The 14,620-nt window shown below is 46.2% G+C and overlaps 1 protein-coding gene across 1 annotated transcript in view; it reads left to right on the top strand.

Annotated features, from left to right (window-relative positions):
* Positions 1–14,620, top strand: part of LOC144609224 (insulin receptor substrate 1-B-like) — a 138,649-nt gene that overhangs the window by 94,579 nt on the left and 29,450 nt on the right. The gene's annotated exons all lie outside the window — the stretch shown is intronic.

Genomic DNA, 14,620 nt, shown 5'->3' with positions numbered 1-14,620 from the left:
ACAAAAAGGATGTTTGAAGATTAACATCTCAGATCTGCCACAGTGATGTGTCAAACGATGGTGATTCATCAAGGCATTGTCTGAAGAAGAGGTTTGACATGAAACATAAATACATATATATACAAATATACATTAATGACTTGGATGAAGGGATTAAAAGTACCATTAGCAAATTTGCAGATGATACAAAGCTGGGTGGCAGTGTGAACTGTGAGGAAGATGCTATGAGGTTGCAGGGTGACTTGGACAGGTTGTGTGAGTGGGCGGATGCATGGCAGATGCAGTTTAATGTGGAGAGGTGTGAGGTTAGAGTCAGAGTTGTGAATCTGTGGAATTCTCTGGCTCAGAAGGCAGTGGAGGCCAATTCTCTGAATACATTCAAGAGAGAGCTAGATAGAGCTCTTAAGGATGGCGGAGTCAGGGGGTATGGGGAGAAAGCAGGAACGGGGTACTGATTGAGAATGATCAGCCATGATCACATTGAATGGCGGTGCTGGCTCGAAGGGCCGAATGGCCTCCTCCTGCACCTATTGTCTATTGAAACGTGACACATTCCTTCACTCCAGAGATGCTGCCTTTCCTGCTGAGTTACTCCAGCATTTTGTGCCTATCTTCAGCGTAAACCAGCATCTGCAGTTCCTTTCTACACATGGAAAAATACCATTCTATATCCACTTGCTTTGCCACTTTCATGGAGTTATGGACTTGGACGTCAAGACCCGTCCGTACATCAATGCTATTTTGGGTGGCATGGTGGCGCAGCAGTGGGGTTGTTGCCTTACAGCGCCATAGACCTGGGTTCGATCCCGACTATGGGTGCTTGTCTGTGTGGAGTTTGTACGTTCTGCCTGTGACCTGCGTGGGTTTTCTCCGAGAACTGCGGTTGCCTCCCACACTCCAAAGACGTGCAGGTTTGTCGGTTAATGGGCTTGGTGTAAATGTTAAAATTGTCCCTGGCGTAGGATGGTGTTAATGTGCGGGGATCGCTGGTCGGTGCGGACTAGGTGGGCCGAAGGGCCTATTTCCGCGCTGTATCTCCAAACTCTAAACAAAACTCAAACTCTGAACCATTGGTTTATTTTAGACAATAGACAATAGACAATAGGTGCAGGAGTAGGCCATTCGGCCCTTCGAGCCAGCACCGCCATTCAATGTGATCATGGCTGATCATTCTCAATCAGTACCCCGTTCCTGCCTTCTCCCCATACACCCTGACTCCGCTATCCTTAAGAGCTCTATCTAGCTCTCTCTTGAATGCATTCAGAGAATTGGCCTCCACTGCCTTCTGTGGCAGAGAATTCCACAGATTTATTTTAGTTTAGATTATTGCCACGTATATTGAGGTACAGTGAAAAGCATTTTTGTTATATGCTATCCTCCGTATTCTCGAGAAGAATAAATTGAATGGTAATGCCTTCTCCCAGGCCGATGACCACAGTAACGAGGCCTGCGTTGAGTAGTTCAAATGTAGACCATTTTGCTGAATACTTACACTCAGTATGCCTAGGCCTACGGGATCTCCTGGTTGGCAACCATTTCAACTCCCTTTCAAATTCCCACACTGACCTTTCTGTCCTGGACCTCCTCCATTGCCAGACTAAGGGCACACGCAAATTGGAGGAACAGCACCTCATATTTTGCTTGGGCAGCTTACAACCCAGTGGTATGAACGTTGAATTTTCTAACTTTAAATACGGTGTGGTGGCGCAGTGGTAGAGTTGCTGCCTTACAGCGAATGCAGCGCCGGGGACTCAGGTTCGATCCTGACTACGGGCGCCGTCTGTACGGAGTTTGTACATTCTCCCCGTGACCTGCGTGGGTTTTCTCCGAGATCTTCGGTTTCCTCCCACACTCCAAAGACGTACAGGTATGTAGGTTAATTGGCTGGGCAAATGTAAAAATTGTCCCTAGTGGGTGTAGGATAGTGTTAGTGTGCGGGGATCGCTGGGCGGCGCGGACCCGGTGGGCCGAAAGGCCTGTTTCTGCGCTGTATCTCTAAATCTCTAAATCTAACATTTGTACTTACACTCCCCTCCCCCCTTGCCCCCTTTCGTGGATTTACCAGTTCCATAGTTCCATCCCTCTTGTGATCATGCCTTCCCCAGCTAAGAATGGGCCTACAGTTTGTGGCCGACCTTGATTGGTCCTGGTATTCCATCACCTCCAGTTCTTCACCCTCAACCCCCACTCCCTACTTTCAGTCTAAAGAAGGGCCCCGACCCGAAATGCCACCCATCCTTTTTCTCCAGAGATGCTTCCTGACCCGCTGTGACCCCACTCCAGCGCTTTGTGTCTATCTCTGAGTTAAGGTCAATTGGCTGGATTAGAAAGGTCACCACATTCGCATGCCTAACTGCCAGTTTCATAACAGATAGATAGATTCTTGATTAGTACGGGTTTCAGAGGTTATGGGAAGGCAGGAAAATAGACAATAGGTGCAGCAGTAGGCCATTCGGCCCTTCGAGCCAGCACCGCCATTCAATGTGATCATGGCTGATCATTCTCAATCAGTACCACGTTCCTGCCTTCTCCCCATACCCCCTGACTCTGCTATCCTTAAGAGCTCTATCTAGCTCTCTCTTGAATGCATTCAGAGAATTGGCCTCCACAGCCTTCTGAGGCAGAGAATTCCACAGATTCACAACTCTCTGACTGAAAAAGTTTTTCCTCATCTCCGTTCTAAATGACTTACCCCTTATTCTTAATCTGTGGCCCTTTGTTCTGGACTCCCCCAACATTAGGGGAGAATGGGGTTTGGAGGGAGAGATAGATTGAATGGCGGTGTAGACTTGATGGGCCGAAAGGCCTAATTCTGCTCCTATCACATATGACATAACAATGTTTGCATTTAAGAGGCTTTTGGGATATGCAGGGAATGGAAGGATGTGGATCGCGTGCAGGCCGATGAGATTAGTTCAGGTTGGCATTATGTTCGGCACGGACATTACGGGCAGAAGGGTCTGTTCCTGTGTTGTACTGTTCTATAATAGGACGTGAATTCAACTCATAATGAGAATGTAGTCCACTGAGTGGCGAGCATTAGATGTCGGGTAGTTGTTGCAGGAATGCTATACTGAGAAGGTTAAACGGTTTACGACCTGGCAGATTAAAGACTTGGAGGAGTGGATGGAAGTGCTTTGATGTAATGCCATGAGTGTACAGACACATGGACAGCTCTGCTCGCACCCCATTACAGGGAAGATGTGGGGGCTTTGGAAGACCACAGAGGAGGTTTACCAGAATGATGTGCAGGAAGGAACTCAGACGCTGGTTTACACCAAAGATGGACGCAAAATGCTGGAGTAACTCAGAGGGTCAGGCAGCATCTCTGGAGAGAAGGAGATCTTATCGAAACATATAAGATTATTAAGGGGTTGGACACGTTAGAGGCAGGAAACATGTTCCCAATGTTGGGGGAGTCCAGAACAAGGGGCCACAGTTTAAGAATAAGGGATAGGCCATTTAGAACTGAGATGAGGAAAAACTTTTTCAGTCAGAGAGTTGTGAATCTGTGGAATTCTCTGCCTCAGAAGGCAGTGGAGGCCAATTCTCTGAATGCATTCAAGAGAGAGCTAGATAGAGCTCTTAAGGATAGCGGAGTCAGGGGGTATGGGGAGAAGGCAGGAACGGGGTACTGATTGAGAATGATCAGCCATGATCACATTGAATGGCGGTGCTGGCTCGAAGGGCCGATTGGCCTCCTCCTGCACCTATTGTCTATTGTCTATTATCGATTGCCTCGACCCGAAACGTCACATATACCTTTTCTCCAGAGGTGCTGCCTGACCTGCTGAGTTAATCCAGCATTTTGTATCTATCTTCGGTGTTTACAAGAATGATGTCTGGATTAGTGGGTATTAGCTACTGGGAGACGTTGGACAGACCTGTAGGTTAAATGGCTTGGTATAAATGTAAAAGTTAGATAGAGCTCTAGGGGCTAGTGGAATCAAGGGATATAGGGAGAAGGCAGGCACAGGTTACTGATTGTGGACGATCAGCCATGATCACAATGAATGGCGGTGCTGGCTCGAACAGGCCGAATTGCCGCCTCCTATACCTATTTTCACTGAAAGGAAGCATGCAGGTACAGCAGGCAGTGAAGAAAGCCAATGGAATGTTGGCCTTCATAACAAGAGGAGTTGAGTATAGGAGCAAAGAGGTCCTTCTGCAGTTGTACAGGGCCCTAGTGAGACCGCACCTGGAGTACTGTGTGCAATTTTGGTCTCCAAATTTGAGGAAGGATATTCTTGCTATTGAGGGCGTGCAGCGTAGGTTTACTAGGTTAATTCCCAGAATGGCGGGACTGTCATATGTTGAAAGACTGGAGCGACTAGGCTTGTATACACTGGAATTTAGAAGGATGAGAGGGGATCTTATCGAAACATATAGGATTATTAAGGGGTTGGACACGTTAGAGGCAGGAAACATGTTCCCAATGTTGGGGGAGTCCAGAACCAGGGGCCACAGTTTAAGAATAAGGGTTAGGCCATTTAGAACGGAGATGAGAAAAAACGTTTTCAGTCAGAGAGTTGTAAATCTGTGGAATTCACTGCCTCAGAAGGCAGTGGAGGCCAAGTCTCTGAATGCATTCAAGAGAGAGCTAGATAGAGCTCTTAATGATAGCGGAGTCAGGGGGTATGGGGAGAAGGCAGGAACGGGGTACTGATTGAGAATGATCAGCCATGATCACATTGAATGGTGGTGCTGGCTCGAAGGGCCGAATGGCCTCCTCCTGCACCTATTGTCTATTGTTTCTATGTAAATTGTCCCTAGTTTGTGTAGGATAGTGTTAATGTGCGGGCATCGCTGGTTGGTGCAGACTCGGTGGGCCGAAGGGCCTGTTTCCGTGCTATATCTCTAAACTAAAACTAAAAAGACTTGGATTATTTTCTCTGAATGCCGGCATGTATATAAAATTATGAGAGGCAAAGATAGGGGAGACAGTCAGAGCCTTTTTTCCAGGATACAAGACGGCATAACTTTAAGGTGAGAGACACAAGGTGTAAAGGAGATGTACGGGCAAGTTTTTTTAGACGGGCAGTGAGTGCTTGAAATGCATTGCCAGGGATGGTGGTGGAGGCAGATACGAGAGTGAAATTTAAAAGACTTTTCAATCGGCATTTTCAAAACCAGACTAGCCTTGTGGGAAAAGAAACGCAGTGAAAACCACCACCACGAAAAGCTGCCATTCCCAACGAAGGAACAGCTACACCACCTGGTCACAGGTGTGACTGGAAGACCTGGAAATCCCTCAATCGGCTTCGTACAGGGATGGGCCGATGCAAGATCAATATGAGCAAATGGGGCTCTGCAGAGACCCAGAATTTGAATGTGGAACGTCTGTACAATCCCTGCCACACCTGCTAGGATGGCCACTTCTTGGTGAACAATGCTGCCTGGAAGATCTAGCAGTGGCAAACGAGAAGGCACGGTGGCGCAGCGGTTGAGTTGCTGCCTTACAGCGAATGCAGCGCCGGAGACTCAGGTTCGATCCTGACTACGGGCGGCGTCTGTACGGAGTTTGTACGTTCTCCCCGTGACCTGCGTGGGTTTTCTCCGAGATCTTCGGTTTCCTCCCACACTCCAAAGATGTATAGGTATGTAGGTTAATTGGTTGGGCAAATGTAAAATAAATTTAAAAATTGTCCCTCGTGTGTGTAGGATAGTGTTAATGTACGGGGATCGCTGGGCGGCGCGGACCCGGTGGGCCGAAGGGCCTGTTTCCGTGCTGTATCTCTAAAATCTAAAATCTAAAAGGCTGTCCGCTGTGCAGGAGCCTGGCCGAACATTTGAAACTTAGATGATGGAGACGAAAGAAGAGGAATAGGCATTGGGATACGCAGGGAATGGAGGATTACGTGGAGGCAGATAGGAGTTGGTCTTGCTATCATGTTTAGCACAGACCTTGTGGGCTGTAGGGCCTGTTCTTGTGCTGTACTGTTCTATGTGTAGGAAGGAACCTCAGATGCTGGTTTACACCGAAGACAGACACAAAATGCTGGAGTAACTCAGCTGGAGTAAGGCAGCATCTCTGGAGAAAAGGAATAGTTGACATAATGGTCTCGACCCGAAACGGCACCTATTCCTTTTCTCCGCAGATGCTGCCTGACCTGCTGAGTTACTCCAGCGGTTTGTGTCTGTACTGTCCTATGTTCGATCCACCTTTGCATCAGGGGGAAAGAGTTAATTTATGGCAGAGTTAATTGTTGCAGGTTGGAAGGCATGGACTCTTTTGAGAATAACTTTACAGCTTGTGTTTCTGTTCACAACAAAAATACCTCCTATGGCTGTCTTGCTGATGAAAATCGGCCATTGGAACGTGGAACAATCTGAGAATGAATGACCTTACCTCCCCATGAACCACACACACATCAATGAGGGCATTATAAAGTGATCATGGTTGCTGAGCAGTTACTAGTTGGAAGGGGGAGGGCGGAGGGGTGAAAGTGGGGAGATGGAGTTATCTCAGGTCAATCTTGTGGCACGGTGGCGCAGCGGTAGAGTTGCTGCCTTACAGCGAATGCAGCGCCGGAGACTCAGGTTCGATCCTGACTACGGGCGCCGTCTGTACGGAGTTTGTACGTTCTCCCCGTGACCTGCGTGGGTTTTCTCCGAGATCTTCGGTTTCCTCCCACACGCTAAAGACGTACAGGTTTGTAGGTTAATTGACTGGGTAAAATGTAAAAAAATTTGTGTAAACTCCGTACAGACGGCGCCCGTAGTCGGGATCGAATCCATGTCTCCGGTGCTGCATTCGCTGTAAGACAATAGACAATAGACAATAGGTGCAGGAGTAGGCCATTCGGCCCTTCGAGCCAGCACCGCCATTCAATGTGATCATGTCTGATCATTCTCAATCAGTACCCCGTTCCTGCTTTCTCCCCATACCCCCTGACTCCGCTATCCTTAAGAGCTCTATCTAGCTCTCTCTTGAAAGTATTCAGAGAATTGGCCTCCACTGCCCTCTGAGGCAGAGAATTCCACAGATTCACAACTCTCTGACTGAAAAAGTTTTTCCTCATCTCTGTTCTAAATGGCCTACCCCTTATTCTTAAACTGTGGCTCCTGGTTCTGGACTCCCCCAACATTGGGAACGTGTTTCCTGCCTCTAACATGTCCAACCCCTTAATAATCTTATACGTTTCGATAAGATCCCCTCTCATCCTTCTAAATTCCAGTGTATACAAACCTAGTCGCTCCAGTCTTTCAACATATGACAGTCCCACCATTCCGGGAATTAACCTAGTAAACCTACGCTGCACACCCTCAATAGCAAGAATATCCTTCCTCAAATTTGGAGACCAAAACTGCACACAGTACTCCAGGTGCGGTCTCACTAGAGCCCTGTACAACTGCAGAAGGACCTCTTTGCTCCTATACTCAACTCCTCTTGTTATGTAGGCCAACATTCCATTGGCTTTCTTCACTGCCTGCTGTACCTGCATGCTTCCTTTCAGTGACTGATGCACTAAGACACCCAGATCCCCTTTTCCTAACTTGACACCATTCAAATAATAATCTGCCTTCCTATTCTTACCACCAAAGTGGATAACCTCACACTTATCTACATTAAACTGCATCTGCCATGCATCCGCCCACTCACACAACCTGTCCAAGTCACCCTGCAACCTCATAGCATCTTCCTCACAGTAAGGCGGCAACTCTACCACTGCGCCACCGTGCCGCCCGAAGTTGCTACATCATTCTGACCTGGAAATATATCACCGTTCCTACGCAGTCACTGCCTTGAAACTCACAACTCTCTCCCTTTAGCCGAGGATGTGCAAAGGCTCAGGATGCTAGTTATCTATCAAGTTATTGAGAGCAATTGGTGATGAGCCATGAATACAAAAAAAGAATCAAAATGTTGGAGTAACCCAGTGGGGCAGACAGCATCTCTGGAGTGCATGGATTGGTGACAAAATGTGTAGGAAGGAACTGCAGACGCTGGTTTACACTGAAGATAGACACAAAATGTTGGAGTAACCCAGCGGGACAGGCAGCATCTAAGGTGAAATGGAATAGGTGACGTTTCGGGTCGAGACCCTTCCTCAGACTGAGGGTCAGGGGAGAGGGAAACTAGAGATGTGAAAAGGTTCAGAGCAAATCAGAGCTGGGACCGATGAGCAAGGAAAGGTGGAGCCCACGATGGCCCATAGTTGGTTGTGGAAGAGATGATAACGAAGGGATGTAACGTGCAGGATGACTGGGGTGGGGAGGAACACAGAGGGAGGGAATGCAAGGGTTACTTGAAATGAGAGAAATTGAAACTCATAACATTGGGTTGTAAGCTGCCCAAGCCAAATATGAGATGCTGTTCCCCCACCGTTTTGGGTCAGGGCCTTTCTTCACAAAGTCCTAAGAGTCTCGACCCGAAACATCACCTATCCTTGCACCATCCAGAGATACTGCCTGACCCTCTGAGTTACTCCCAACGAAGATAGACACAAAATGCTGGAGTAACTCTGGAGAGAAGGAATGGGTGATGTTTCGGATCGAGACCCTTCTTCAGATCGACACTCCAGCACTTTGTGTCTTTTTTTGTTAACCAGCATCTGCAGTTCCTTTTTTCTACAGCCGTAAAACTAACCTCGATGATACCACCTTCATCTTGTGAATGGTTAAAGGAAAGGACCTTTGTGAAGATATTAGAATGGAAATTCTGTTTCAGTGTGCTTGGAAATTAAAAATATCTTAAGATGTAATCGTTGTCAGGTATTTGTTACTTTCTGCTCCATTAGCAAGGCTTTGGACCAATATCAGAAATGGGTCTCTACCCGAAACGTCACCCATTCCTTCTCTCCAGAGATGCTGTCTGACCCGCTGAGTTACTCCAGTTTTTTGTTTCTACCTTCGGTTTAAACCAGCATCTGCAGTTCCGTCCGACACATTAAAAATGGTTCAGTGGGTAACCCAAGCCAGGTGTTAGTGGGATAAGAGTATCGCCCTCCAGAGACTTGAGCACTAATCTAAGCAGGCATAGTTGAATTCTTCTAGATATCCTGAACCAATATTTATCAGTCAACCACCCTAAGTGAAAGGGTGAAAGGGCGAACTGGTCATAAAAGGTCACAAAGTGCTGGAGCTTCTTCCCTACAGCCATTATGCTATTGCACACTACAACCTCAAATAAGCTCTGAACTACAGAGTCTATTATTATTATTGCACTCTATCGTTTGTTTTTTTATGAGTACACATGTGTGCGTGTGTGTGTATATATACATATGTATTTGTGAGTATGTGTATATATACACACTCTGAACATTTTGTTCTCGTTTGTTATATTGTTTACAGTGTACTATGTTTACTTGTTCTGTTGTGCTGCTGCAAGCAAGAATATCATTGTTCTATCTGGGACATATCACAGTAAAACATTCTTGACTCTAGACTAATTCAGCAGGTCAGGCAGCATCTCTGAAGATAGACACAAAATGCTGCAGTTAGCCAGCGGGTCAGGCAGCATCTCTGGAGAAAAGGAATAGGTGACGTTTCAAGTTTTTTCCTTATCATCCATCTCTACACTGCGAATTGCCCGATTGTAATCATGTATTGCCTTTCCACTGACTGGTTAGCACGCAACAAAAGCTTTTCAGTGTACCTCAGTACACGTGACAATAAACTAAACTCAACTAAATGAAACTAAACTAAACATTTATCTTCAGAAATGTTGCCTGATCTGTTGAATTGCTCCAGCATTTTGTGTCTATCTTCGATGTAAAGTTTATTCACAAAATGCTGGAGTAACTCAGCAGGTCAGGCAGCATCTCAGGAGAGAAGGAATGGGTGACGTTTCGGGTCGAGACCCTTCTTCAGACTTCAGCGTCGGAAGAAGGGTCTAGGCCCGAAAAGTCACCCATTCCTTCTCTCCTGAGATGCTGCCTGACCTGCTGAGTTACTCCAGCATTTTGTGAATAAATACCTTCGATTAGTACCAGCATCTGCAGTTATTTTCTTATACTATTCGATGTAAATTTGGTATCTGAAGTTTACTACAGTATCTCTGAAGAACATGGATAGGTGATGTTCTGGGTCGAGACCCATCTTCAGACCTGCTGGGTCACTCCTGCACTTTGTGTCTTTTTGTGTATTAACCAGCATCTGCAGTTTTCTTTGTTTCTATATTGGCCAATTATTGTAACAGTGCGTGAAAATTGGTTTCTTAAATTAGAGCAGTCACTTTTAAAGGTGTGAATTGGGCGTAAAGTGCTTTAAGACATCTTTTAAAAGTTGTGAAAGCTACAGTATAAATAGAAGTCTTTTCTTTTGCTAAATCGAGGCAGTGTCAGGCCAGGTATCAGGTTTAAACATGATGCTGCCCGACCTGCTGAGTTACTCCAGCACTTTGTGAATAAATACCTTTGACAGGTATCAGGTTTTATCTCTTGTTCCCCGCTCCAAGTCAGGCCTCTGGCAAAGTTGAAATTTAATTCATCCTATCGTTAACGGCGGTGCCTTTAACTGTTTACTTTAAGAAGTGTAAGAAAATAACTGCAGATGCTGGTACAAATCGAAGGTATTTATTCACAAAATGCTGGATAACTCAGCAGGTCAGGCAGCATCTCAGGAGAGAAGGAATGGGTGACGTTTCGGGTCGTGACCCTTCATCAGACTGATGTCAAGGGGGCGGGACTAAGGAAGGATATAGGTGGAGACAGAAAGATAGAGGGAGAACTGGGAAGGGGGAGGGGAAGAGAGGGACAGAGGAACTATCTAAAGTTGGAGAAGTCGATGTTCATACCACTGGGCTGCAAGCTGCCCAGGCGAAATATGAGGTGCTGTTCCTCCAATTTCCGGTGGGCCTCACTATGGCACTGGAGGAGGCCCATGACAGAAAGGTCAGACTGGGAATGGGAGGGGGAGTTGAAGTGCTCAGCCACCGGGAGATCAGGTTGGTTAAGGCGGACTGAGCGAAGGTGCTGAGCGAAACGATCGCTGAGCCTGCGTTTGGTTTAGTTTAGTTTAGTTTAGTTTAGAGAAACAGCACTGAAACAGGCCCTTCGGCCCATCGAGTCTGCACCGACCAGCGATCCCCACACACTAACACTATCCTACACACACTAGGGACAATTTACACATAAGTATAAGAAAATAACTGCAGATGCTGGTACAAATCGAAGGTATTTATTCACAAAATGCTAGAGTAACTCAGCAGGTCAGGCAGCATCTCAGGAGAGAAGGAATGGGCGACGTTTCAGTCTGAAGAAGGGTTTCGACCCGAAACGTTGCCCATTCCTTCTCTCCTGAGATGCTGCCTGACCTGCTAAATAGGGACAATTTACACATACACCAAGCCAATTAACCTATACATCTGTACGTCTTTGGAGTGTGGGAGGAAACCCATAGATCTCGGTGAAAGCCCACGCAGGTCACGGGGAGAACGTACAAACTCGGTACAGCCAGCACCTGTGGTCAGGATCGAGCCCGGGTCTCCAGTGATGCAAGTGTTGTAAGGCAGCAACTCTACCGCTGTGCCACCGAGCGCAGTGCCGACCAGTTGTCTAGTTGTCAAATTCCCACTTAAATCTTCCAGCATCTGTGTTTTCCTTTAAGAGCCTCCATAAAACTCACTCCCCGAATGAAGAATCACTTCACGTCATATTTGGCTCGACTTCAAGAAACAAGAGTCAAGAGTGTTTTAATATCATATGTCCCTAAACAGAGGATTGAAATTCTTACTTGCAGCAGCACAACAGATTTGTAAACATAGTACTCTGTAAAACAATAGACAATAGACAATAGGTGCAGGAGGAGGCCATTCGGCCCTTCGAGCCAGCACCGCCATTCAATGTGATCATCGCTGATCATTGTCAGTCAGTACTCCGTTCCTGCCCTCTCCCCATACCCCCTGACTCCGCTACCCTTAAAACCCATTATAAACAACAAGAAAAAGTTCAGTATATATATTTTTTAAAACGAACAGTGTGTAGGAAGGATCTGCTGATGCTGATTTACATGGAAGGTAGACACAAAACGCCGGAGTAACTCAGCGGGACAGGCAGACTGGATAGAAGGGATGGGTGATGTTTCGGGTCGCGACCCTTCTTCAGACTGAGGCTGAATAAACATACAAAATCGTTGGTTTTTTAAAATCAAAAAAAAACTTTATTCAAGTATTCAAGTGGGGCACAAAATGCTGGAGTAACTCAGGTATTCATGTGGGACACAAAATGCTGGAGTAACTCAGCGGGTCAGGCAGCATCTCAGGAGAGAAGGAATGGGTGACGTTTCGGGTCGAGACCCTTCTTCAGACTGATGTCAGGGGGGCGGGACAAAGAAAGGCAGCTTGTTCCATACACCCACCACCCTTTGTATGAAAAAGTTACCCCTCGAATTCCTATTAAATCTTTTTCTCCTTCACTTTAAACCTACGTCCTCTGGAATATTTGTTCCCTTATAGAAAGTTCCAGTGGAGCAGTAGACAATAGACAATAGACAATAGGTGCAGGAGTAGGCCATTCAGCCCTTCGAGCCAGCACCGCCATTCAATGCGATCATGGCTGATCACTCTCAATCAGTACCCCGTTCCTGCCTTCTCCCCATACCCCCTCACTCCGCTATCCTTAAGAGCTCTATCCAGCTCTCTCTTGAAAGCATCCAACGAACTGGCCTCCACTGCCTTCTGAGGCAGAGAATTCCACACCTTCACCACTCTCTGACTGAAAAATTTCTTCCTCATCTCCATTCTAAATGGCCTACCCCTTATTCTTAAACTGTGGCCCCTTGTTCTGGGAGTCCCCAACATTGGGAACATGTTTCCTGCCTCTAATGTGTCCAATCCCCTAATTATCTTATATGTTTCAATAAGATCCCCCCTCATCCTTCTAAATTCCAGTGTATACAAGCCCAATCGCTCCAGCCTTTCAACATACGACAGTCCCGCCATTCCGGGAATTAACCTAGTGAACCGACGCTGCAAGCCCTCCATAGCAAGAATATCCTTCCTCAAATTTGGAGACCAAAACTGCACACAGTACTCCAGGTGCAGTCTCACCAGGGCCCGGTACAACTGTAGAAGGACCTCTTTGCTCCTATACTCAACTCCTCTTGTTATGAAGGCCAACATTCCATTGGCTTTCTTCACTGCCTGCTGTACCTGCATGCTTCCTTTCATTGACTGATGCACTAGGACACCCAGATCTCGTTGAACTCCCCCTCCTCCTAACTTGACACCATTCAGATAATAATCTGCCTTTCTATTCTTACTTCCAAAGTGAATAACCTCACACTTATCTACATTAAACTGCATCTGCCATGTATCCGCCCACTCACACAACCTGTCCAAGTCACCCTGCAGCCTTATTGCATCTTCCTCACAATTCACACTACCCTCCAGCTTAGTATCATCTGCAAATTTGCTAATGGTACTTTTAATCCCTTCGTCTAAGTCATTAATGTATATCGTAAATAGCTGGGGTCCCAGCACCGAACCTTGCGGTACCCCACTGGTCACTGCCTGCCATTCCGAAAGGGACCCATTTATCCCCACTCTTTGCTTTCTGTCTGTCAACCAATTTTCTATCCATGTCAGTACCCTACCCCCAATACCATGTGCCCTAATTTTGCCCACTAATCTCCTATCTGGGACCTTGTCGAAGGCTTTCTGAAAGTCGAGGTACACCACATCCACTGACTCTCCCCTGTCAATTTTCCTAGTTACATCCTCAAAAAATTCCAGTAGATTTGTCAAGCATGATTTCCCCTTCGTAAATCCATGCTGACTCGGAATGATCCTATAACTGCTATCCAAATGCTCAGCAATTTCGTCTTTTATAATTGACTCCAGCATCTTCCCCACCACTGATGTCAGACTAACTGGTCTATAATTACCCGTTTTCTCTCTCCCTCCTTTCTTAAAAAGTGGGATAACATTTGCTATCCTCCAATCCACAGGAACTGATCCTGAATCTATAGAACATTGAAAAATGATCTCCAATGCTTCCACTATTTCTAGAGCCACCTCCTTAAGTACCCTGGGATGCAGACCATCAGGCCCTGGGGATTTATCAGCCTTCAGTCCCATCAGTCTACCCAAAACCATTTCCTGCCTAATGTGGATTTCCTTCAGTTCCTCCCTCACCCTAGGTTCTCCAGCCCCTAGAACATTTGGGAGATTGTGTGTATCTTCCTCAGTGAAGACAGATCCAATTGCCTTCACATTCACACCATTCATTAAACAGAATTTTAATTGAGCAAAATGTCTTCCCATCTAATTATAAATTAATAAATTCCCAATGGATCGGCCCTCTGACATTAATTCCCATTTGATAGAATTCCAAAGGATCTTATGTCTTTCCATTCATTTCCAATGTACAGAATTCCAATGCACTGCCAGTGTATGAAACTCCCAAAAGGTTACATTTAGTAGGATCTCTGTCAATTATAATGTTACTTTAGACTTTAGAAGTACAACACAGAAACAGTCCCTTCAGCCCACCGAGTCCGCGCCGACCAGCGATCCCCGTACACTAACACTATCCTACACACTAGGGACAATTTACCTTTGTTTTAACCAAAGCCAATTAACCTACAAACCTGTAGTATAAGAGAATAACTGCAGATGCTGGTACAAATCGATTTATTCACAAAATGCTGGAGTAACTCAGCAGGTCAGGCAGCATCT

Source organism: Rhinoraja longicauda, chromosome 34 (assembly GCF_053455715.1).
Source record: "Rhinoraja longicauda isolate Sanriku21f chromosome 34, sRhiLon1.1, whole genome shotgun sequence".
Taxonomy (NCBI): Eukaryota; Metazoa; Chordata; class Chondrichthyes; order Rajiformes; family Arhynchobatidae; genus Rhinoraja; species Rhinoraja longicauda.
Note: the sequence above shows the minus strand (reverse complement) of the source record. Positions and strands in the feature narration are given on the sequence as shown.